This window comes from Panthera tigris, chromosome A1 (assembly GCF_018350195.1).
Source record: "Panthera tigris isolate Pti1 chromosome A1, P.tigris_Pti1_mat1.1, whole genome shotgun sequence".
Lineage (NCBI taxonomy): Eukaryota > Metazoa > Chordata > Mammalia > Carnivora > Felidae > Panthera > Panthera tigris.
In genome coordinates, this window is record NC_056660.1 from 124,093,284 (window position 1) to 124,120,303 (window position 27,020).

Consider the following 27,020-nt stretch of genomic DNA (forward strand, 5'->3'; position numbering starts at 1 on the left):
GACTAGGAGTAGTGTGAAAAAATAATGAGTTATTTTCCACAGATAACAAGATTTCTGGAAGCAAGTGATTACTAGTGTTGGCTTAGCTGTTCACAGATGCCATTAGGGGACTTAGCTTTATCTTTCTTCTTTTAATCTATCCTCAACCTAAGAGCCAGTGTGATCTTGTTAAAATTTAAGTCAGATCACATCATATCTCTATGCACAACCCTCCAATGATTTGCTCAGAGGAATATCAAAGTCCTTACATTAGCATTTGGGGCCGCACCACATGTATGTCTGCTGTTCTTTTCTCTATAGTACTTTTCACTATGCGACATACTATACCTTTCACTTATTATACAGTATATATTATCTTTCTCTCCTGTCACCACTAAAATGCAAACCTCAAGGAGAAAAAAAAATTGTATATTTTGCTCACTTCTATATCTGTAACAAACTAAAACAGTTCTTAGCACATAGTGGACACTCAGTAAATATTAATTGAATAATTCAATGAATGTATCCTCAAGTAAAACCACAAATGAGAAAGGAGAAATAACAACTAACACCAAAGAAATACAAAGAATTATACGAGAATATTATGAAAAACTATTTATGAACAAATTGGACAACCTGGAAGAAATGGATAAATTCCTAGAAACATATAAACTACCAAAACTGAAACAAGAAGAAACAAAATTTGAACAGACTGATAACCAGCAATGAAATTGAATCAGCAATCAAAGAAATCCCAAAAAACAAAAGTCCAGGAGCAGATGGCTTCACAGGTGAATTCTACCAAACATTTAAAAGTTAGTACCTATTCTTCTCAAGCCATTCCATAAAACAAAAAAGGAAGAAAAATTTCCAAACTCATTCTATGAGGCCAGAATTACCCTGTTACCAAAACCAGAAAAAGACACCATAAAAAAGAGAACTACAGGCCAATATTTCTGATGAACATAGATGCAAAAATCTCAACAAAACACTAGCAAACCAAATCCAACAATACATTTAAAAAAATCTTTCATCATCATCAAGTGGAATTTATTCCTGGGTTGTAAGTGTGGTTCAGTATTTGCAAATCAATCAGCATGATACATCACATCAATAAAACAAAGGATAAGAACCCTATGATCATTTCAATAGATACAGAAAAAGCATTTGACAAAGTACAACACACATTCATGATAAAAACCCTCAACTGGATAGGTTTAGGGGAAACATACCCAATATAATAAAGTCCCTATATGAAAAACCCACAGCTAACATCATCCTCAATGGGGAAAAACTGAAAGCTTTTCTCCAAAAGTCAGGAAAAAGATAGGGATGTCCACTCTCACCACTTTTATTCAACATAGTCCTTTAAGTCTTAGCCACAGCAATCAGACATCAAAAAGAAATAAAAGACATCCAAATCGGCAAGAAAGAAGTAAAGCTTTCACTATTTGCAGGTGATATGATACTATATATAGAAAATCAGAGAGACTCCACCAAAAAATTGCTAGAATTGATAACAGGGATTCAGTAAAGTCACAGGATACAAAATCAACATACAGGAATCTGCATTTTTATACACCAATAATGAAGTACCAGAAAGAGAAATTAAGTAATTTATCCCATTTACAATTACACCAAAAAAATAGTAAGATACCTAGGAATAAACCTAACCAAAGAGGTAAAAGATCTATACTCTGAAAACTATAAAACACTGATGAAAGAAACTGAAGATGACACAAGGAAATGGAAAGACATTCCACGTTTATGGATTGGAGAAACACATATTGAAATGTCTATACTACCCAAAGCCATCCATGCATTTAATGCAATCCCTTTGAAAATACCAACAGCATTTTTCACAGAGCTAGAACAAAAAATCCTAAAATTTGTATGGTTCCATAAAAGACCCCAACTAGCCAAAGCAACCTTGAAAAGGAAAAACAAAGCTGGAAGCATCACTTCAAGTTCTATAACAAAGCTGTCATAATCAGGGGAGGCTGCATGGCTCACTAAGTTGAGCATCTGACTCTTGGCTTCAGCTCAGATTGTGATCCTAGGGTTTTGGGATAGAGCCCTGTGTCAAGCTTCAAACTAAGCATGGAGTTGGCTTAAGATTCTCTCTCTCACCATCTTCCCCACTTCCCCACTTGCTTGTGTGCCCTCTCTCTCTAAAAAACAAAAACAAAACAAAAAACAAAAACAAAAAAATATAAAGCTGTCATAATCAAAACAGTATGGTACTGGCACAAAAACAGACACATAGACCATTGGAATAGAACAGAAAACCCAGAAAGGAACCCACAACTATATGGTCAATTAATCTTTGACAAAGTGGGAAAGAATACCTAGTGGGGAAAAGGTAGTCTCTTAAACAAATGGTATTGTGAAAACTGGACAGCTACATGCAAATGAATGAAACTGGACTACTTTCTTAGACCGCAGGCTAAAATAAAATCAAAATGGATTAAAGACCTAAATGTGAGGGGCGCCTGGGTGGCTCAGTCAGTTGAGCGTCCGACTTCGGCTCAGGTCATGATCTCGTGGTCTGTGAGTTCGAGCCCCATGTCAGGCTCTGTGCTGACAGCTCAGAGCCTGGACCCTGCTTCCAATTCTGTGTCTCCCTCTCTCTCTGCTCCTCCCCCGCTCACACTCTGCCTCTCTCTCAAAAATAAATAAACATTAAAAAAAAAAAAAAAAAGACCTAAATGTGAGACATGAAACCATAAAAATCCTGGAGGAGAAAACGGGCAACACAGGCAGTAACTTCTCTGACATGGGTGATAGCAACTTTTTTCTAGATAGGGTCCTAAGGCAAGAAAAACAAAATTAAAAATAAACTATTGGGACTACATCAAAATAAAAAGCCTCTGCACAGCAAAGTAAACAATCAATAAAACTAAAAGGCAATATATGGAATGGGAGAAGATATTTGCAAAGCACATATCCAATAAAAGGTTAGTATCCAAAAGAGATAAACATACAAAGAACTGATACAACTCAACACCTAAAAAACAAATAATCCAGATGGCCAACAGACATAATAAAAAGGTACTCAACATCACTCATTGTCAGGGGAATTCAAATCAAAACTACAGTGAGATATCACCTCATACTTTTCAGAATGGCCAAAGTCAAGAACACAAGAAATAACAGGTGTTGAGTGATCCTGAGGAGTTCCGGAAGATGGCGGCGTAGGAGGACGCGGGGCTCACAGCGCGTCCTGCCGATCACTTAGATTCCACCTACACCTGCCTAAAGAACCCAGAAAACCGCCAGAGGATTAGCAGAAGGGAGTCTCCGGAGTCAAGCGCAGACTAGAGGCCCACGGAAGAGGGTAGGAAGGGCGGCGAGGCGGTGCGCGCTCCACGGACTGGCGGGAGGGAGCCGGGGCGGAGGGGCGGCTCGCCGGCCAAGCAGAGCCCCCGAGTCTGGCTGGCAAAAGCGGAGGGGCCGGACAGACTGTGTTCCGACAGCAAGCGCGACTTAGCGTCTGGGAGGTCATAAGTTAACAGCTCTGCTCGGAAAGCGGGAAGGCTGGAGGACAAAGGGAGGGAGAGCTGCTGAGCCCCCGGATGGCAGAGCTCAGCTTGGCGGGGAACAAAGGCGCCAGCGCCATCTCCCCCGCCCATCCCCCAGCCAAAATCCCAAAGGGAACCAGTTCCTGCCAGGGAACTTGCTCGCTCCGCGCAAACACCCAACTCTGTGCTTCTGCGGAGCCAAACCTCCGGCAGCGGATCTGACTCCCTCCCGCTGCCACAGGGCTCCTCCTGAAGTGGATCACCTAAGGAGAAGCGAGCTAAGCCTGCCCCTCCACCCCCTGTGCACCTTGCCTACCCACCCCAGCTAATACGCCAGATCCCCAGCAACACAAGCCTGGCAGTGTGCAAGTAGCCCAGACGGGACACGCCACCCCACAGTGAATCCCGCCCCTAGGAGAGGGGAAGAGAAGGCACACACCAGTCTGACTGTGGCCCCAGCAGTGGGCTGGGGGCAGACATCGGGTCGGACTGCGGCCCCGCCCACTAACTCCAGTTATACACCACAGCACAGGGGAAGTGCACTGCAGGTCCTCACCACGCAAGGGACTCTCCAAAATGACCAAACGGAAGAATTCCCCTCAGAAGAATCTCCAGGAAATAACAACAGCTAATGAACTGATCAAAAAGGATTTAAATAATATAACAGAAAGTGAATTTAGAATAATAGTCATAAAATTAATCGCTGGGCTTGAAAACAGTATACAGGACAGCAGAGAATCTCTTGCCACAAAGATCGAGGGACTAAGGAACAGTCACGAGGAGTTGAAAAACGCTTTAAACGAAATGCAAAACAAAATGGAAACCACGATGGCTCGGCTTGAAGAGGCAGAGGAGAGAATAGGTGAACTAGAAGATAAAGTTATGGAGAAAGAGGAAGCTGAAAGAAAGAGAGATAAAAAAATCCAGGAGTATGAGGGGAAAATTAGAGAACTAAGTGATACACTAAAAAAAAATAATATACGCATAATTGGTATCCCAGAGGAGGAAGAGAGAGGGAAAGGTGCTGAAGGGGTACTTGAACAAATTATAGCTGAGAACTTCCCTGAACTGGGGAAGGAAAAAGGCATTGAAATCCAAGAGGCACAGAGAACTCCCTTCAGACGTAACTTGAATCGATCTTCTGCATGACATATCATAGTGAAACTGGCAAAATACAAGGATAAAGAGAAAATTCTGAAAGCAGCAAGGGATAAATGTGCCCTCACATATAAAGGGAGACCTATAAGACTCGGGACTGATCTCTCCTTTGAAACTTGGCAGGCCAGAAAGGCTTGGCACGATATCTACAGTGTGCTAAACAGAAAAAATATGCAGCCGAGAATCCTTTATCCAGCAAGTCTGTCATTTAGAATAGAAGGAGAGATAAAGGTCTTCCCAAACAAACAAAAACTGAAGGAATTTGTCACCACGAAACCAGCCCTACAAGAGATCCTAAGGGGGATCCTGTGAGACAAAGTACCAGAGACATCACTACAAGCATAAAACATACAGACATCACAATGACTCTAAACCCGTATCTTTCTATAATAACACTGAATGTAAATGGATTAAATGCGCCAACTAAAAGACATAGGGTATCAGAATGGATAAAAAAACAAGACCCATCTATTTGCTGTCTACAAGAGACTCATTTTAGATCTGAGGACACCTTTAGATTGAGAGTGAGGGGATGGAGAACTATTTATCATGCTCCTGGAAGCCAAAAGAAAGCTGGAGTAGCCATACTTATATCAGACAAACTAGACTTTAAATTAAAAGCTGTAACAAGAGATGAAGAAGGGCATTATATAATAATCACAGGGTCTATCCACCAGGAAGAGCTAACTATTATAAATGTCTATGCGCCAAATACCCGAGCCCCCAGATATATAAAACAATTACTCATAAACATAAGCAACCTTATTGATAAGAATGTGGTCATTGCAGGGGACTTTAACACCCCACTTACAGAAATGGACAGATCATCTAGACACACGGTCAATAGAGAAACAAGGGCCCTGAATGATACATTGGATCAGATGGACTTGACAGATATATTTAGAACTCTGCATACCAAAGCAACAGAATATACTTTCTTCTCAAGTGCACATGGAACATTCTCCAAGATAGATCATATACTGGGTCACAAAACAGCCCTTCATAAGTTTACAAGAATTGAAATTATACCATGCATACTTTCAGACCACAATGCTATGAAGCTTGAAATCAACCACAGGAAAAAGTCTGGAAAACCTCCAAAAGCATGGAGGTTAAAGAACACCCTACTAACGAATGAGTGGGTCAACCAGGCAATTAGAGAAGAAATTAAAATATATATGGAAACAAACGAAAATGAAAATACAACAATCCAAACGCTTTGGGATGCAGCGAAGGCAGTCCTGAGAGGAAAATACATTGCAATCCAGGCCTATCTCAAGAAACAAGAAAAATCCCAAATACAAAATCTAACAGCACACCTAAAGGAAATAGAAGCAGAACAGCAAAGGCAGCCTAAACCCAGCAGAAGAAGAGAAATAATAAAGATCAGAGCAGAAATAAACAATATAGAATCTAAAAAAACGGTAGAGCAGATCAACGAAACCAAGAGTTGGTTTTTTGAAAAAATAAACAAAATTGACAAACCTCTAGCCAGGCTTCTCAAAAAGAAAAGGGAGATGACCCAAATAGATAAAATCATGAATGAAAATGGAATGATTACAACCAATCCCTCAGAGATACAAACAATTATCAGGGAATACTATGAAAAATTATATGCCAGCAAATTGGACAACCTGGAAGAAATGGACAAATTTCTAAACACCCACACTCTTCCAAAACTCAATCAGGAGGAAATAGAAAGCTTGAACAGACCCATAACCAGCGAAGAAATTGAATCGGTTATCAAAAATCTCCCAACAAATAAGAGTCCAGGACCAGATGGCTTCCCAGGGGAGTTCTACCAGACATTTAAAGCAGAGATAATACCTATCCTTCTCAAGCTATTCCAAGAAATAGAAAGGGAAGGAAAACTTCCAGACTCATTCTATGAAGCCAGTATTACTTTGATTCCTAAACCAGACAGAGACCCAGTAAAAAAAGAGAACTACAGGCCAATATCCCTGATGAATATGGATGCAAAAATTCTTAATAAGATACTAGCAAATCGAATTCAACAGCATATAAAAAGAATTATTCACCATGATCAAGTGGGATTCATTCCTGGGATGCAGGGCTGGTTCAACATTCGCAAATCGATCAACGTGATACATCACATTAACAAAAAAAAAGAGAAGAACCATATGATCCTGTCAATCGATGCAGAAAAGGCCTTTGACAAAATCCAGCACCCTTTCTTAATAAAAACCCTTGAGAAAGTCGGGATAGAAGGAACATACTTAAAGATCATAAAGGCCATTTATGAAAAGCCCACAGCTAACATCATCCTCAACGGGGAAAAACTGAGAGCTTTTTCCCTGAGATCAGGAACACGACAGGGATGCCCACTGTCACCGCTGTTGTTTAATATAGTGCTGGAAGTTCTAGCATCAACAATCAGACAACAAAAGGAAATCAAAGGCATCAAAATTGGCAAAGATGAAGTCAAACTTTCACTTTTTGCAGATGACATGATATTATACATGGAAAATCCGATAGACTCCACCAAAAGTCTGCTAGAACTGATACATGAATTCAGCAAAGTTGCAGGATACAAAATCAATGTGCAGAAATCAGTTGCATTCTTATACACTAACAATGAAGCAACAGAAAGACAAATGAAGAAACTGATCCCATTCACAATTGCACCAAGAAGCATAAAATACCTAGGAATAAATCTAACCAAAGATGTAAAAGATCTGTATGCTGAAAACTATAGAAAGCTTATGCAGGTAATTGAAGAAGATATAAAGAAATGGAAAGACATTCCCTGCTCATGGATTGGAAGAATAAATATTGTCAAAATGTCAATACTACCCAAAGCTATCTACACATTCAATGCAATCCCAATCAAAATTGCACCAGCATTCTTCTCGAAACTAGAACAAGCAATCCTAAAATTCATATGGAACCACAAAAGGCCCCGAATAGCCAAAGTAATTTTGAAGAAGAAGACCAAAGCAGGAGGCATCACAATCCCAGACTTTAGCCTCTACTACAAAGCTGTCATCATCAAGACAGCATGGTATTGGCATAAAAACAGACACATAGACCAATGGAATAGAATAGAAACCCCAGAACTAGACCCACAAACGTATGGCCAACTCATCTTTGACAAAGCAGGAAAGAACATCCAATGGAAAAAAGACAGTCTCTTTAACAAATGGTGCTGGGAGAACTGGACAGCAACATGCAGAAGGTTGAAACTAGACCACTTTCTCACACCATTCACAAAAATAAACTCAAAATGGATAAAGGACCTGAATGTGAGACAGGAAACCATCAAAACCTTAGAGGAGAAAGCAGGAAAAGACCTCTCTGACCTCAGCCGTAGCAATCTCTTACTCGGCACATCCCCAAAGGCAAGGGAATTAAAAGCAAAAGTGAATTACTGGGACCTTATGAAGATAAAAAGCTTCTGCACAGCAAAGGAAACAACCAACAAAACTAAAAGGCAACCAACGGAATGGGAAAAGATATTTGCAAATGACACATCGGACAAAGGGCTAGTATCCAAAATCTATAAAGAGCTCATCAAACTCCACACCCGAAAAACAAATAACCCAGTGAAGAAATGGGCAGAAAACATGAATAGACACTTCTCTAAAGAAGACATCCGGATGGCCAACAGGCACATGAAAAGATGTTCAACGTCGCTCCTTATCAGGGAAATACAAATCAAAACCACACTCAGATACCACCTCACGCCAGTCAGAGTGGCCAAAATGAAGAAATCAGGAGACTATAGATGCTGGAGAGGATGTGGAGAAACAGGAACCCTCTTGCACTGTTGGTGGGAATGCAAATTGGTGCAGCCGCTCTGGAAAGCAGTGTGGAGGTTCCTCAGAAAATTAAAAATAGACCTACCCTATGACCCAGCAATAGCACTGCTAGGAATTTATCCAAGGGATACAGGAGTACTGATGCATAGGGGCACCTGTACCCCAATGTTTATAGCGGCACTCTCAACAATAGCCAAATTATGGAAAGAGCCTAAATGTCCATCAACTGATGAATGGATAAAGAAATTGTGGTTTATATACACAATGGAATACTACGTGGCAATGAGAAAGAATGAAATATGGCCTTTTGTAGCAACATGGATGGAACTGGAGAGTGTGATGCTAAGTGAAATAAGCCATACAGAGAAAGACAGATACCATATGGTTTCACTCTTATGTGGATCCTGAGAAACATAACAGAAACCCATGGGGGAGGGGAAGGAAAAAAAAAAAAAAAAAAGAGGTTAGAGTGGGAGAGAGCCAAAGCATTAGAGACTGTTAAAAACTGAGAACAAACTGAGGGTTGATGGGGGGTGGGAGGGAGGGCAGGGTGGGTGATGGGTATTGAGGAGGGCACCTTTTGGGATGAGCACTGGGTGTTGTATGGAAACCAATTTGACAGTAAATTTCATATATTAAAAAATAAAAAAATAAAAAATAAAAAAAGCATTGAACTTTCAGTCAGAAAAAAAAAAAAAAACAAAAAACTGAGAACAAACTGAGGGTTGATGGGGGGTGGGAGGGAGGGCAGGGTGGGAGGGAGGGCAGGGTGGGTGATGGGTATTGAGGAGGGCACCTTTTGGGATGAGCACTGGGTGTTGTATGGAAACCAATTTGACAGTAAATTTCATATATTAAAAAATAAAAAAATTAAAAAAAAATTAAAAAAAAAATAACAGGTGTTGGTGAGGATGTGGAGAAAAAGAAACCCTCATGCACTGTTGGCGGAAAAACAAACTGGTGCAGCTAATGTGGACAATAGTACAGAGATTCCTTAAAAAGTTAAAAACAGAACTACCCAATGATCCAGCAATTTAACTAATGGGTATTTACCCAAGGAATACAAAATCACTATTTCATGCACTCTGATGTTTATAACAACATTATCTACAATAGCTAAGACAAAAAAGCAGCCCAAGTGTCCATCTATAGATAAATGGATAAAGAAGATGTGATATATATACATAATGGATTATTATTCAGCCACAAAAGAAAAAATGAAATCTTGCCATTTGCAACAACATGGATGGAGTTAGAACAATGCTAAGTGAAATAAGGCAGTCAGAGAAAGACAAATACCATATGATTTCACTCACATGTGGAATTTAAGAAACAAAACAAATGAGCAAAGGGAATAAAAGAGAGAGAGAGACAAATCAAGAAACAGACTCTTAACTATAGAGAACAAACTGATCGTTACCAGAGGGGGGGTGGGTTGTGGAATGTGTAAAATAGATGATGGATATTAAGGAATGTACTTCTCATAGTTAGGACAGGGTGATATGTGGAATTGTTGAATCACTATATTGTACGTCTGGAACTAATATAATTCTCTGTTAACCAACTGGAATTAAAATTAAAAAATCTATACATTCATACATGGATCTTCCTATTCCACTTTGCCTAGAATCTTTGCTTTGTCTTCATCTTTACTGCCTCTTGGCTACAAAATGGCTGTTGCTCTCCTGACATCATGTCCATGTCCAAGGAAGAATGAAGAGGGGACAGGAAGAATGGTGCCACATACATGGGTCCCTTTTTAGCAAGAAAACAAAACTTTTTTCAAAAGTCCCAACCTGACTTCAGCTTATATCTCAATGGCTCAGGTTATGTCATAAGCTTCTGTCAGCAGTGAGACAGGGTAGGAAAGCAAAGCAATAACTAGGCATATTGCTTCCCTTAAGAAACCTTGAAAGAAGTGGAGGACTGGATATAGAATAAGTAACTAATAGAGTCTGCTGTGAAACTGCCGAAGGAATACCCCAAGCCTTAGGAACAGAGTGGAGAATGTACTGCCTTCTCCTTGAATCATCTCTCCATCTCATCCCTTCTTTTCCCCAGATGGCCTGGCCCCTGGTCACTGGACTAACATGAAAGGGGAAAGCAGTCTGTGGTCAGAGGTCAAGGGAGTTTTTCAGAGATATTAGTGTCTGCTTCCTTGAAGCTACCAAAAAGCCAGCATATCACAGTGCTGAAATTATTATGTCTCTCAGGCTCATAAGCATGCTTGGCCTTGTTCAGGCATATAGCTCCTTCAGAACCTCTGAACTTGGTCACAATTATCAGCACTACCCAGCCTCTGGGTCTCCAGACTGCACACTGATGAAGAAACTCTGGCAACAGTTCAAGTGTCTAAGATGGGTCTAGTCACATAGAAATATTCATGCAACGTCCTCCAGGCTGGCTGTGTGGTTTCCCTGGAAACAAGAGCCTTCCCCTGACCACTGCACCTGTGCTGCTCCACATCCTCCAGGAGGTGACTGAAGCTCCCTTAAACTAGAAGAGAACCATGTGACGCTATATGGGCCATGGTTCTCATGATATGTATGGCAAAAGGAATTCAAGGGAGAAAAGTCAAGTCAATAGAAGGTACCAAGACCTTGAATATTAAGGCCTGAAGCAAGACATAATGATGAAATTCCTTTCAGTTATTCCAGTTATTCCATCACAATACTTGTCACTTTGTTCTTTACTGGGTTAGGGGCTCCATGAAGACAGTGAACATGCCTATTATTTTTTTGTACTTCCAGCACTGGTGAATACATGGTGGTGTTCAACAAACGGGCACTGAATGAATGAATCAAAGATTATCTGGAAACAGAATGTGTCTGGAGTATGGGAGTGAGGGGCTCAAGGGAATCCCATGTACCCATGCACAGTACTCCTCCACAGCCTCTGCATTAAAATAAAAAGATTTTACTTTTATTGACCTAATTCCATTAACATCAAGATTTTTTGCCCATGGTTGCCTTTGAAAAGAAAGGGAAAAAATGTCAGTTTGTCCAGGGCATTTGAAAAGTTATCAAATAGTTTATTTTAATTTTTTTTTCAACGTTTTTTATTTATTTTTGGGACAGAGAGAGACAGAGCATGAACGGGGGAGGGGCAGAGAGAGAGGGAGACACACAGAATTGGAAACAGGCTCCAGGCTCCGAGCCATCAGGCCAGAGCCTGACGCGGGGCTCGAACTCACAGACCGCGAGATCGTGACCTGGCTGAAGTCGGACGCTTAACCGACTGCGCCACCCAGGCGCCCCTCAAATAGTTTAATATCAAGGTAGGTTACTCACAGCTCAAAAATTCCATTATTCTGTGATTCCTCCTTTGCTTTTTCATGTGAGAATATTCTCCATTCAGGGGAGTAACCTTGATACAAGTAAGTCTATTAGTATAATCCCCAAATATCTCTAATTAAACATGACTTCCTTTAAAAAATAATTATAATATCTTCAGTAGCTAATCTTCCTCTCATTTAATTAAAGTATCTGTCATTTTCTCAGGTGTGACATCTGAGCACAGAGAATCCCAAACCTTGTTAAAAGAGGGAAGGCATTTTCCTGTATCATGTCTCAAAGTATTTCCAGGGCTCATAATGGTAGAAAGAAGATCCTCTCCTATCTCCTATGTCAGCCAGTGGCATTCTGTCCAGACTGTTCCCACATATGCCCACTAAAATGAACTGTATTTAGAGAATAGGTTCTTAACCTGAACACTTAATCTCATTTGTACCATGACTTTACTGGCCCCAAAATTAAGAGAGAGAAGAAAGAAAGAAAGAAAGAAAGAAAGAAAGAAAGAAAGAAAGAAAGAAAGAAAGAAAGAAAGGTAGGTTATAATTATAATCCTTCACAATCATACATCCTTAGCCTTGTAAAGTTTTTCAATGTGGTAGAAGAGAATTGACTTTCAATTGCTGCCATGTTAGACAGCCATGTCGCCACTGTCTCTGCTATTACTTCTTTGTGCTGGAAGAGGTGCAAGAAAGAAAAGGTGCATATGAAGTCACTGGCTACATAGGACTGTCCCATGTGATGCGATGCCATGATCTGCCATCTCTTACAGTACAGCTTTTCATTCCAGGATAGCCCATTGTGCAGACTGTTTTGGATGCAGCTTGGCATGAGCACAGAAAGTCCATACAGCCACCCACAACTTGATCTACTAGTTGTGAACGGAAACTTTTGAACACGTTCCACCGGCTGCACAATGGTACCATTTATGACTTTATTCTCAGGGGAAAACATTTGCTGTGCGAATAATACCAGGGACTTATGTAAGCCTCTTCATTTTCAGGGAGCTTTATGGGTGTCAGCAAATTCACACAACACCGTGGTAAGGTAGCAAGGCATTGTTATACCTTCTTTACAGAGAGAGAAACCAGATCACAGCATCAGATTTTCCCAAGGCCAAATGGACAATAAGGGGCATGGACTCATTCCCAAAGAGAACCATCCTCTTCTGCTAGAGAACACCAACAATTTTCCACTTACAGAAAGGCTCCACAGGGTTCTATCCTGGATCTAACACTTGAGGATAACTACTCTGACTTTTGACACTTCTAATGTTGCATGATTCTTTGGTTTTGTCCAGATGGGTAAAAAGGTAAAGACAAAAAGGGGTACCCACATAAGATACTATGAAGGCTTGCCATCTCTCATATGCCTCGTCACTGAGGAATTGTCCAACCTATAATCACAGGATAACAGAGGGAAACGCTGAGTATCCATAAAGTTCTATGAGGGAAAAAATAACTTTCACTACCATATAGGACATCTTTGTTGATTTCAATTGCTGTTTATGAGATTGAGAGTCTTCCCTATAAGCTCTGAGAACATGTTAAATACCTCTAGAGTGGGTTGAATTGTGGCTTTCAAAAAAAAAAAAAAATGTCCAAGTCCTAACCCTCATAGCCACAGCTGTGACCTTTTTGGCAAATAAATGGGTCTTTGCAGATGTAATTAAGTTAAGGATCTCAAGATGAGATCATCCCGGATTTAGGGTAGGCCTAAATCCAGTGACAGGTGTCCTCATAAGATAAAGGCAGAGAGAGATCTGAGACACAGACAAACAGAGGGGAAGGCCATGTGAAGACAGAGGCAGAAACTGGAGTTACTCAGCTAAAAGCCATGGGAATTCAGAGTTTCCAGCAGCCACCAGAAGCTAGGATAAAGGCATGGAATGGATTCTCCTTTAGAAACTGCTTAGAAGAACCTTAGAACCTTCCCTGAGAGACTTCCCATAGAAGAATCAGTGCTGCCTTGATTTTAGGTGTCTGGCCTACAAAACTGTAAGAATAAATTTCTGTTTTTAAGCCTCCTAGTTTGTGGTAATTTGTAACAGCAACCCTAGGACACGAATACATCCTCTTCAGCTTCTCCCCATCCTCAGAATCACATGAGTTTTAACTCAATTCAAAGCTAAATACATACAATGACAAATCTTTTCATTTGTGTGTGTGTGTGTGTGTGTGTGTGTGTGTGTGTTAGAAGATACAAATTCTAAAATGGTTGAAAATTACTCTCCTAGATCACCAATATTAGTGAATGAAAAATTGGATTATCCTGACTTATTCCACTGTTAAGGTCAAAGGGACATCATGAAGAGAAGAAAAATCAAGAAGCGGTGGAATGAATTCTAGTCACAAAGCAAGAGTTTTCATACATTATCTTCTCCAGGCCACTGCCTCAAGAAAGAACAAAGTGAAGCACAGTGTAGCCTTTAAAAATAATATTATAATTATTACTAATTTAATAAAAATTTATTACATAAATTCAACCATTACAGAAACTCATAATGTAGAAAATGACAACCTCCAATATAGAACACCTTCGTCTAATTTTTTTTTCTCTCTAAATACATGGACACTCTGTCTCCTTCCCCAACCTTGTAAGAACTGGAATGGAGAGGGGGTCTGCAGGACAGCCTAGTGTCTACTAGTTTTTTGGCCTAATTTAGTTGAATGAAAGGAATGTTTGCTGAGTGGTTCCAAATGTAAGCCCTATTTCTTGAAAGCCTTGGGTCAGACAAAAAACTGACCAAATACATCTCACGTGAGATTACATTTTTTTATTATAACACAGGTTGATATACTTTTTCAGGGTCAGATTAGTAAATATCTCAGGTTTTGTGGGCCATGTGGTTTCTGTTGCAGCTAAACTCTGCTAATATAGTGCAAACGCAGTCAGAAATGATATGCACATGAATAAGCATAGTTCTTTTATTATTATTTTATCACTGCATAGCAAATGACCACAAATTTAGTGTCTTAAAACAACACTTATTTACTAATTCTAGTTCTATAGGTCAGAAGTCTAATTGGCCTAGAATACTCTACTTAGGGTCTGACAAGCCCGACAAGAAGGTGCTGGCCAGAAGAGCTCTCATCTACAGGCTCTGGGTAAGAATTTGCTTCCAAACTTACTCAGGGTTTGGAAGAATCCAGCTCTTTGGGGTTGTAGGATCGATACACCAGCCTCCTTGCTGCATGTCAGTGAGAGCCATTCTCAGTTCTTAGAGGCCTCTCTCAGGTCTCTCATAGGCCATTCATAATATGAATGTTTGTTCTCTTCCAAGCCAGGGAAAGGACATCTCTCTAACTTCCTCTTCTTCTCCCAGCCAGGGAGAACCCTTTACTTTTAAAGGGCTCATATGATTACCTTAGACCCACCTGAGTAACTTTCCCATTGACTAGCCAAAGTCAATTGATTAGTAACCTTAATTACACCTGCAATAATCCCTTCTACCGTATAATGTAACATAATCACAGCAGTGAAACCTCATTATGTTCACAGGTTTTGCCCACAATCAAGGGGAGATTATTATGCAAGAGGGATTGTCACTGGGGGTCATTTTAGATTCTGCCTAACATAGCTTTGCTCTACTATAGCTTTATTTATAGACAATAAAGTCTGGATTGAGTAAAAGGTTCACATTTAACAAATATTATACTTTATTTTTCAACCTCGTGAATGTAAAAACTATTCTAAACAAGCAGAGGGCTGGATGTGGGGCAGGAGCTGTGGTTTGCTGACTCCTGAGTTAGAGGATCAAATAAACAAATGTTATAGGAACACCAAAAGAGTAATTTTCATTGTACCCACAACGTGCCTTCATCACAGTAAGTATTCCAAGAGAGCATGAATGAACAAATACTGGGTTCCCAGTGGAGATAACATGCACCCCAAAAGTCCTGGTACAGAGTCCACTGCTGGGAATAGAGCAAAAACAGTTCTGCTTTGGAACAGGAGTCCAGGCATGACTTAGGGGAGGTCCAGGTGGCCCAGAGCTCAGGCTGGAGCACCTGTGACATTTCCCCTGGGCTCCAAAGTAAAAGCACTGTAATTATAAGGGTCATATAATAGTTAAAGTCTACCCAGCACATTTTACCTGTTTGCTGGACTGAAAAGCCAAGCAAAACTCAACAGTCTTTCTTTGAGATACTGGGGTTGGTATATGGGTTTAGGTCTCCTTAATGACTGGTAGGCTCATCTGGCTTTGCAACAGTACCACATTCCAACTAAATGTATCTCTTGGTAAATGAATGAGGTAGGAATGGCTTGGACCATACTGAGAGTAAAATGCATGGTAAACTCAGGGCTATGGGGAAACTTAGCACTAATTGGTGTAATCTCTTTACTAGTATAAAGGATCCATCCCCAGCATTTTCTAGGTGGAGATATTCTCTGGGATAATAGGAAAAATCACAAAATTGGCTGAAGCCCTATCAGAGGTACAGTATTTGCTCTGGAAAATCTGGGAGAGTGTTCTAGTCTGTAAACTACCCAGAACCCCAGATTTATAGAATACCAGGATTAGAGGGGACCTGAAGGACCACCTGTTTCAACTCTCACATGCAGGAAGAAATCAAGTCTCGAGACATTAAATTACTTTCCAAATGTCCCAAGCTAGGTTAGTAAGAGTTTAGGAAGATCCTATTTATTGTGATTCCCAATAAAATACTATTTGTGATCCAGCTTCTCTTCTTCATTTGTCCCAGACTCTCTCAAAATTCTGGTTAGCATTGTGGCCAGAATTGTGCCAGAGATTATTGTTTCTTCCTGCTCCTTCTACTGTCACATCATCTCCCTGGGCTGTTGTCACTTTTTATCTTGTATTTTAGAAAATTGAAGAAGGTGCTTCCTGCCTAGATTTTCATGGGTCCTTCTTTCCTGGTTGCTCTTTTAGATAACATATCCAGGCTGCTGGTAAGGAATCAGAGTTCTGGGGACAGCCTGGTTTGGTCTGTAGACAGTCTAGTTGAGGTCAGAGCAATCCTTGCATTAAATATCAATATTGAAGGGAAGTGGGAAGAGGTTTCTAAAATATTTATTTGCATTTCTAATTTATGGCTCAGTTTTCCTTAAAATGGAGAGGACTAATTGCCCTGTGCCACCTTAGCAATACCCTAAATTTTTGGAGATCATGCTTCTTGTTGGACCTCCTTACCAGTGAGTCACATCTTTCATTGCCCAACATGTCCCCAGTGTCTTAGGATTCCCTGTGGTTTCTCCTCCATTCCATGTACTTAGCCCCATCTCTAGGCTCCTGTCATCAGCTTTCAAGACCATAATCTAGGAGCTGAAAACCCACAAGGGAACTCTCTGGACTGCAATTCTCCAAAATCCTTCTCTCTTGCAAAGCCTCAGGATGGCCCAGGCATGACCTCTAATGTCATGTGGTGCCTATCCTTCTTTTCTACCTCTTGGTATTCCTTGGTCCTGCTTATTATCCCTCCATAGCCTGATAGGGAGGTCATATCTTCTCATCAACACAAGGTCCTTCCAGCTCTCCACCAAAATTATGTCCAGTTGTCCTCACCCTTCCCATCTTCACCTATGAGGACATGGAGACTTTTGTTGGATTTGGCACTGCTCACTGGGTTTTCTCCTCCTTTCACTGTCAAAACTCACTTGTTAGACCTGCCTTGCTATGATTCTGTCTCCTGTGTCACCACTCCTATCCAACTCACTCTTTTTGCTCCCCAGAGCCTCTGCTCATGAACACTGTGGGACTAGCATGCCTGGGTAGGTTCAGAAGGCCTGCAGAATTGACACCATGAAGTCACCTACAGAGAGCTTCTCCCTACTAAGAGTTCTAAGAAGGACCTCTGTTATTTGCTTGCTCAGGTGGGGCCTCTGTTCCCACCCCCAGCCCAGGGCACCATCACTGGAGATTAGGAAGCAGCCTCTGTTCCCCCATCCCTCCCCACATGTATCATAAATGTTTCTTGAGGAAAAATACTGCAGCCTCATGGCTGTCAGTTCTGAAGGTCCTAGGACCCCCATTTTGAGGCCCCATTGTGGATTCACTGTCCTCAATCCTCTTTCTGTTTCCATTTTTTAGGGCAATTGCATTCATGTAATGAAAGCAATGCCTATATCATTGAAGCCATAGCTGTTTTCACACACAACACTTACCTTTCTCTTCTGGACTTATAACATGTGCCCTGAATATGCTGCTTCTATCACAGCAGGGGCACTCCTGTCTCAGTTCATCCTACAAGAGAGATACAGGCATTTCCTGTTATTATTTTCGCCCAGAAGTGTTTTGAACCTTAAAAAAAATACTTTTCCTCTTTTATAAAGAAAAATGCACCTGGGTGGCTCAGTCAGTTAAGCATCTGACTCATGATCTCGTGGTTCTTGAGTTCAAGCCCCACATGGGGCTCTGTGCTGACAGCTCAGAGCCTGGAGCCTGCTTTGGATTCTGTGTCTCCCTCTCTCTCTGTTCCTCCCCTACTCAGGCTCTGTCTCTCTCTCTCTTAAAAATAAAGATTAAAAAAAATTTTTTTAAATGCTATGCTCAACCACCCAACAAACTCTTGACATGACCCACCTAGCAAGATGAGACCCTGGCCCCATCAGGTGCTCCCTTAGAAGGCTCATTTGTGCAGATTCCCTACAACTAAGAGAATTAATAAACCTGCTTTGTTTGCTTATATCACAGGAACAGTAGACTTACATTGGTTCCCAAGTTGTGAAATTCTCCTATAATATTAAACACCCTTTTTTTCAAAGTACACATACATTTCCTTCTAGAAATGTTGATACATATCCAAAAGAACTTTCTTTATCTGTTTGAAAACCAATGCTATAAAATGTTAGAGGAACAAAAGGAAGATGTGAAGGCTACACAAAGAATGACTCTGTGGGACCCAGAGAGAAAAAGAGAAGAGAACCATCATGAAACTACCTGGCCAAACAGTGTTCTCAGAAATGGGTGTATGTTTTCTCAACATGTATAACATAATCTTTAGGTCTGAAATACACATCTCTGTGTGTTATGCAGTATACTACTCAAATGAAAAAGTTTTCACCCCAACTCCAGAAGAGCCCTACTTTATAAATTTATTGTTTCTCACGCAATGCATTCAGTATGACCCTCTCCTATACGAGCTCCTCAACTTTGTCATTTGCCATTAGTAGATGATTGAGAAGCAATGTAAAGACCTCCTGTCCACAAAGCCCAACTGCAGGCATATGTATGAATCCAGAGTCCCTAGCTAGGGACAAGGAAGGGATATATGTGTGTATTTTGGGTGTGGGGAGTGGGAGCGGGTGGAATCCCAGAGATCACAGGTTGCAGAGCTCTCTTTGAACTTGATCATTTTTAAACTTTGCCTATCCTTGAGAAATAATGACATCTGAGACACAACACAATCCCAGGGTATGAACAGGCATGAGACTTCAACTGCTCCTGGTAGCAGAAGTGAGAGAATACCAATATGACAACTCCACAGACATATGGTACAAGGGATCATTACCCAGGCTGATCAACTCTGCACGGTCCTATCTGCCTTGGCCCCATAAAGCACCATTGTACAGTTTAACACAGCTGGACTGACTCTTCAGAAACACACTGCAGTGGCTAAGGCTGTGCTGACCTGAAAGAAAAGAAGGAAAAAAGATAGTATTAATGTCTCCCTCTCATGTCAACAGGATTTAGTGAAAAAGAAACAGAGGACTTTGTCATTTTTTAATGCCCCCAAATCTTCCTATATATCCAGGATATTTTGAATTCTATTTAGTATTTGATTTGAGTTTTAATTTTTTAACAGTAGATAAAGTCAAATGAGTAAATCACATGCATTAAAATCCTGAAAACCTTTCCCAACCTAAAGATAGCCAATAACTTTTAGCCTACATTTCACATGAGGAAAAACAAATGTTTCAATGAAGTGTCCCAAATTCTTAGACAAATCAGAGATAAGAAGCTCCCGCCAGCGACTTCAGTGTTACTGGCCCAATTTAGCAGTTTGGGCCTTGGCGGAAGTCCCACTGACAGGACAGAGGACTCTTTGGGAAGACAGAGGCAATTTGAAATGCAAGTGTTATTTATAAATTATCTCCAGATGGTCCAGTTCCTACAATTCCTAAATTGCTCAGATTTTCAGAGTGGAAATTTTAATCACAGACATTTGAGGTGGATTTAGTCTAAGCTGGGGATGATTTTGAGAACTTAAATGACAAAAAGAAGGCAAAAGAGTCTCTCCTGGGACTGCTCAGGAGACTTGCCCTTGCTTGTGGTCTCAGTGAATCACCATTTGCATTCAGCTTTACAGTTTACAAAGCCCTTTTGCTCAGACTCTCAGAGAGGCCTTGCCCTTTGCACCTGGGAGGAACTGATGAAAATATCCTCTAGGGAGGGAACCAAACTGAATAGCTAATTTACTGTTAGAGCATCTCTCTCTCTGTCTCTCTCTCTCTCTCTCTCTCTGTTTCTCTCTCACCCTAGCACAGGTTAGGTATTAAAGTTCCAATTCTCCTGTTTCTGGTAAGCACTTCTCCATATCAGGAGCTATGTCTGATCTAGACTTTGCCATCTCCCCTGCTCCCTCCCTACACCTTCCTTTCTCTCCTTCCTTCTTTCACTACTCCTTTTCTTTCTCCCTTCTTCTCTCTCTTTCTTTCTTCCTTCTATCCTTCCATCCTTCCATTGTTCTTTCCACTATTTCTTCCATTTATCCAACAATTGTTTATTAAGCCCTTACTATGTGCCAGGCACGGGGTTGGGTGCTGAGTAGAGGGCAAAATACCCTTTTGTCAGATGCTAGTGGACAAAAAAAAAAAAGGACCTGAGTCCTCCCTCACCAAAGAGCTTTATAGAATCACATAAATTCCAGTGCATCAGAGTCTATGTATCCAAAAGAATAAAACCTTAACATCTCTACTTCTACCAAAGATTAATTTGAGACCCTGAGGAAAGATGAACTACCCAAGATTATAAAATTACAATTGAAATTGCAGGGGAGGGTCGGGACAGCTCTCTTAGGCCTCCAGACACACAGGCTATGATTCTTCTGTGTATGTTTTTGGTTTATCTCAGGAAGAAAGAAGAAACAGAGAGAGGTCATGTGCTACCAGGCCTATTCAGTGGACCACAGTTGAAGGAATGGCTTTGAATCATAGACAATGCTGGACTCAGAGCAGGCATTTGATGACTTTAGGGTCTCCTGGGTGGCTCAGTCAGTTAAGCATCCAACTCTTGATCTGGGCTCAGGTCATGATCTGACCTGAGTTCGTGGGATCAAGCCCTATATCAGGCTCTGCATGGAGAAGTTGGAGGCTGCTTGGGGATTCTCTCTCAACCTCTCTCTCTGCCCCTCCATCACTCATTCTCTCTCTCTCTCTCTCTCTCTCTCTCTCTCAAAAAAAAAAAAAAAAAAAGCAGGAATTTGATGACTTTAGAATAAGTGATCCAGAGGATCATTAAGAAGGAATGTTCATTATTGCCCAGGTTCATTGACTTGTATGGATAAAATACATACAAACAGGAGAAAAACAGTTTACCTAATGAAAAAAAAAGGACTTAGAGGGGTGCCTGGGTGGCTCTGTTGGTTGGGTGTCCAACTCTTGGTTTTTGTTCAGGTCATGATCCCATGGTTTGTGGGTTCAAGCCCTGCCTTGGGTTCTCCACTGGGCATGGAGCCTGCTTAAGATTCTCTCTCTCTCTCTCTCTCTCTCTCTCTCTTACTCTCTTACTCTCTTCCTCTCTCTCTATGTCCCTCCACCCCTCAAAAAAAAAAAAAAAGAAAAGAAAAAATGACTGATTCAGCAAGAAAATCATAAGACTATAGGTATGTTATTCATTTGGAAGGCCATACATGGCTTGTATAATTGATTTACAAAAATTCTCTAGGAAGAATAATATGGTGGTTAATTCTGTCAATGATGATCACCACAGACATAAGAATGCAATAATGAAGAACGTAGGACAAAGAGAGCTACCCGTTGAGCTTTCAAACTCCAGCCCATATCAGAATTACCTAGAAGGCTTGTTACAACATGCATCAATAAATAGGCTCATCCCCAGAGTTTCTGATTCAGTAAATATGGGGTGGGGCCTGAGAATTTGCATTTCTAGTAAGTTCCCAAGTGAAACTGATGCTGCCCTTCCAGCTGGAGAAATGGAGAATCCTGAGTTAGACATCAGCTTTAGGAAGAGCACTAAAGGTTGTGGAATGGGCAAAGATGGGTGCAAGAGGCACATGACTGAACGTAGTGGGTGTCCAGTGCCAGACACTTTGAAAAGGATGTGGATGAGGTTGTGGAGAACTCTGAAAGCCAGAAAAGAATGGAAGGAAGGAAGGAAGGAAGGAAGGAAGGAAGGAAGGAAGGAAGGAAGGAAGGAAAAGAAAGAAAGAAAGAAAGAAAGAAATAAAGAAAGAAAGAAAGAAAGAAAGAAAGAAAGAAAGAAAGAAAGAAAGAAAGAAAGAAAGGAGGGAGGGAGGAAGGAAGGTAAGATTTTCTAAAGTAAGAGAGAAACATTAAATATTTTTGATGAGAAGCATCATGTATGTCACAACCTGTGTTTCAGAAGGATAACTAGCGACTATGTGAGGAGTTTGGGTCTCTCTGAAAGCAAAAATTTTGGGCAGAATCTGTGGCTTTTCTGTACAATTTCATGATACAGTTAACTGAGAGAGAAATTAAGTGAAAGGATACAAAATAAACAGAAATAATTTTTTAAACTCCAATATTACAATCTAACAATATAATGCTATTGATTTATTCTTAAAATATATTTTTTAATTTAAGTAATATGTATATAATTTTTATTAAAATTTTAGAAAATACAGAAAAGGAGAGGAAAAAACTCAATCACTCATATTCCCATTACCTCCACACAACCACTAGTAATTTTTTTAATCTTATTTATTTATTTTTAGTAATCTTTATACCTGTGGGTTTCAAACTCACCCAGAGATCAAGAGTCACATGCTCTTCCAACTGAGCCAGCCAGGCACCTCAACCAATAGTAATTTTTTAGTGTATTGTCTCTATTGTCTCTTCATTTTTTTTATAGACAAGAATATTTCACTTGTGACCGCACTATAGATAAAAAATTTTTCCTATCTTATTTTATACAAAATATTTTCCTAAGTCACTATATGCTTTTGCTAAACACAACAATCACCAAATGCAAATGCTACAGCAGTTGTTATTTGCCTACCTAATCATCCTATTCCAGATTTTCCCTACTGGCTGAAGCCAATGATTTTTGGTCCACACCTCCTTTATTTGGCTTAAGTAAATCTTCACTAATATAAAGCAGTCAAAGTAGTTCTCTCTTGCCAGTAACTGATTTAATGGCTTTCTTTCAGAAAATGTCAAAGTTTTTTACTTTGACAAAGTTTTCTGTTACTCTAACAGAAATGAGCAATGTGAACAATGCCCCCCGAAGCTATCACATCCTAATCGTTGGACCTATAAATGTCACCTTATTTGGGAGATGGGTCTTTCCAGATGTGATTAAGTTAAGGGTCTTGCTGGATTAGCTGGGTGGCCCTAACTGCCATCATCAGTGTCATCACAAGAGAGAAGCTTCCACAATACACATACTAAAAATGGAATACTATAGAGAAAAGTGCATGGTCCTGCACAAGAATGACACACAAATTCATGAAGAGCTCCACATTTAAAAGAGGGAGAGAGGCAAAAGGAGACTTCACATGGGCACACAAAGGAGGTGATACAAAAATGGAGCAGAGAGGTTTGAAGACTGGACTGAGGTGGCCGCATGACAAGAAACACTAGCAGCACCCTGAAGATGGAAGAAGCAAGGAGTGGATTCTCCCTGAGAACATCCAGAGGGAGCACAACCCTATCAACACCTTAATTTCAGCCCAGTGATACTGATTTTAGACTCCAGAACTGTGACCAAAGAAATTTTGATTGTTTTATATCACCGAGTTTGATGTCACATAGGAGCTGTAGACAGCTAATACAGTGACCTAGTCCAAATCCTTCTTGAAACGTTCTGTCCCAGTTCTGGTCAATAAGACATAGTCTATGAAACAGAAGGCTCTTCTTGGAAAGATTTTATTGCTCTTAGAAAAAGAAATGTGGGGGGTGAGAGGTGGGCAGGAGTCTAATTTTTCTGCTGAATGTTGTTGCATCTACCTGTAACATTAAAACCATGGCAGCCATCTTGTAACTATGAGGCAGGTCAGCCTGAGAACAAGCCAATGAGCTAAAGGTGGGAGAGCAGAAAGACTGAAGAAAACTTGGACCTTTGATGACATCTTCAAACTGCTTTAATTAACCAGCCCTGGGACTTTCCTATTAGATTTCTTCTTACGCAAGAGGATCTTTTTTAATTTTTTCTTAATGTTTATTTATTTTTGAAAGAGAGACAGAGCATGAGTGGGGGAGGGGCAGAGAGAAGGAGGCACAGAATTGGAAACAGGTTCCAGGCTCCAGGCTCCAGGCTCCAAGATGTCATCAGAGAGTCCGATGAGGGAGCTCAAACTCACCAATAGGGAGATCATGACCTGAGCTGTAGTCAGATGCTCAACCGACTGAACCACCCAGGTGCCCCACGAGATGATCTTCTAACGTGAAATTAATGTGATTTTCAGGCTACCTTTAGTTAGGTTTTTCCTTATTTTCAGCTGAAAGCAACATACGAGATAGATTACACCATAATTATGGTGGGCCTGCAAACAACTGCCTGACTTTGTAAATAAAGTTTTATTGGATCACAGTCTAATCCACAGACCACTGTTGTCTTCTGCACTACAATAATAAAGTTGAGTAGTTGTGATGGAGCTCGAATGACCCACAAGCCTAAAATTACACTACCAGGCCCTGTCACAAAAAGTTTGCAAACTTTTGCTATTCTGGAACACATCCATTCCTTTATTGTTACATATTGTTTTTCTAGTTTCTCTGAAAATTGTCTTCTCTATGTAAATTTTTAAAACCTATCACTTGACCATACACCCAAGTGCTATACAGAGAAAAAAGGGTCCAATAAGAAAATAATTAACACACTCATGGAAACAATTTACAATCAGCTCCCACCTCAGCTGTGATCTTACCAGAGTCTGCCAAAGGTTGTGATCAACACATGGGACTGCATTTTCCACATATAAATAAGTACTAGGAGTACAACAACAAATTCAAAACTGCAGCCTAATCCTGAGGAAAAAACAAGGAAAAAAAGCTTTTCTTTTCCTTTTTTTAAGTTTAAATCAGCCAAACTAAACTTCCTCCAAGGCTGAATGCTGTTGGTGGGACGTACATCACAGGGAATGTTATTACAGCTGAGAGAGAAGGGCCTGAGCAGTCTCCAGCCAGCCTGAAGCACCCCACTTTATGGTTGCATCCTGTGCGGGGAGAAAGCTACTATTCAGTGTCTAAGGCTGGACTCAAAGCTTATCATGTAAATGGAGCCAATTGTATATTTAATTGATGTTTTGACTCCATGCCACATTCTCTCCCTCTCTCTTAAAGAAGAAGAAAAAAAATCACTTCTTTTTAGCAAGTTCCCCACATGGCACTGCACTCTGAAGTCACCTTCCTTAAATGATCCAGGAGGCAGGCAATCCTGCAGTTAAAATTGTAGCTGCACACAAGCAGGTGGCAGGAGGGAGTCACTGACTAAATAACCTTTTGAACTTTGTGGGAAAGTCAAGCTGTAGCTGCCCCAGCCAAACATTTCTACTTACTTCCCTGGAAGCTGATCAGGAGGCTCTCTTTGGGTGCAGAAAGAGCAAGATGTTCACATCTCTTAAGTTTTTCCGGGGGCTTGCAGGATGCCCTCTGGGGCAAAACACAAATAAACTGGCAAGGTGCATAATCTGAATAATCTTTGAGGATGAGCCAAGCCTTGTCCTTTTGTCAGAACGAATCATCTAGAACGAGTCTGGCATCCTGGAGAGAGTCCAGAATAAACAGTCCCTGAAGGCAATGCTCTATAAATGCCCAGGATCTGGCTGTGCTTTAACATACCCACACACCTCTCACTCACTCACTCACTCACTCACTCACTCACTCACTCACACAATGCAATATTCAGCAAAAACACCACCAAGAAACCCTCAGGAAAACAACCAGAAAACCATTGGCTGCAGTGTGCCAGACTCAGAGAATGGACAATCAGAGGCAGAAAGTTTCAAGTCCATGAATATTCAACAAGAATCAATGAAAATGCTTTTGGAAAGCTCCGGACTGGCACTCCCAGCCTATTCCACAGCTACCTTCTTTCCAAAACATCTGATAGGGAAGCTTTCTACTTCCTTTCCCAAAGAATGCTGGACATGTGCTTCATTTTCCATATCAACTGTGCAAAAACAATGACCCTCCCATTTCTTAACTGAGATAGACATTAAAATCTGTGACTGAGAAAGCACTCATTCTATTGAAGGTTTTTAGCTCTTCTATTATTTAAAGTAATAATGATAGTTAATACATAACTAAAGTAAATCAATTTTTTTATTTAGGAAGTTAGAATAAGAACACTTAAGACTTGAGCATTTTTCCTTTTATAACTTCGAAAGGTTTGATACATGTTGTCTGCTATCTCACATGAATTTCAGTATAGAACCCTACAAAGTGAGTGGGGATAGGGCTTATTTATTTGATAGAAACTGAGGTTCAGAGTGAGTAAACAACTTATAATGGTTGCACTGTTTTCTTTTAACCAGGTTTATGGTTATGGTCTATGTTTCTAAATAAACACAAAAACTTAGAAAATTTTAGAAAATTGTTTTCATAATTAAAAAAACAAAACAGAAAAGAACAAACTTCAACCAAACAAGGAAAAGAGCCTGTTTGGCAGGAAAGTGCAGGTTTTAATGTCAGGGACATATACATAATTAGCTGGTGCTTCAGAAAAGCTACCTGGGTCTCTCAGCCTCATTTTCTCATCTGTAAAATTGGCATAATAATATCTACCATGCAGGATTGTTGTGACAATTAGAGATAAAATATTCAAAGCCCCTGGAATATGGTGGAGCCATAACAAATGGTAATTATTCACATTTGGAGTATTTTCTTTCAAGAGTGGCATTAAGGCATCAGTACTTGGATTTTAGATGTAATTAAAAATATATTTTATACAATGTTCTATCACATTTATAGACATGTACTCTTTATACACAAACTCTTTATAGACATGCACTACATAATAGAAAGTGCTTATTCCATCTTCCACCTAAACAATCCCTATTTTCAGACATGTATGTAGTTTCCCATCTCCACTTCTAAAAATAACACTGTGATGAAAATCTTCACACTAAAGCTTCATCTGTATTGAATTCTCAAGATCAATTTCCAGAAGTAAAATTACTAAGTCAAAG

General features: G+C 40.3%; 1 protein-coding gene and 1 non-coding gene across 2 annotated transcripts in view; one reads left to right on the forward strand and one right to left on the reverse strand.

Annotated features, from left to right (window-relative positions):
- The window catches only part of ANKRD55 (ankyrin repeat domain 55), a 595,509-nt gene that overhangs the window by 255,049 nt on the left and 313,440 nt on the right, over positions 1-27,020 (reverse strand). Inside the window, exons 3-4 of the mRNA XM_042987042.1 lie at positions 19,200-19,319; positions 17,854-17,932 (exon numbers count right to left, since the gene is read on the reverse strand). The gene's annotated coding sequence lies outside the window, so the exon portion shown is untranslated. The remainder of the gene's footprint in view (positions 1-17,853; positions 17,933-19,199; positions 19,320-27,020) is intronic.
- On the forward strand, positions 23,256-23,357 carry LOC122232315. The gene has a single exon (XR_006209648.1). It is a non-coding gene; the product is annotated as a U6 spliceosomal RNA (small nuclear RNA).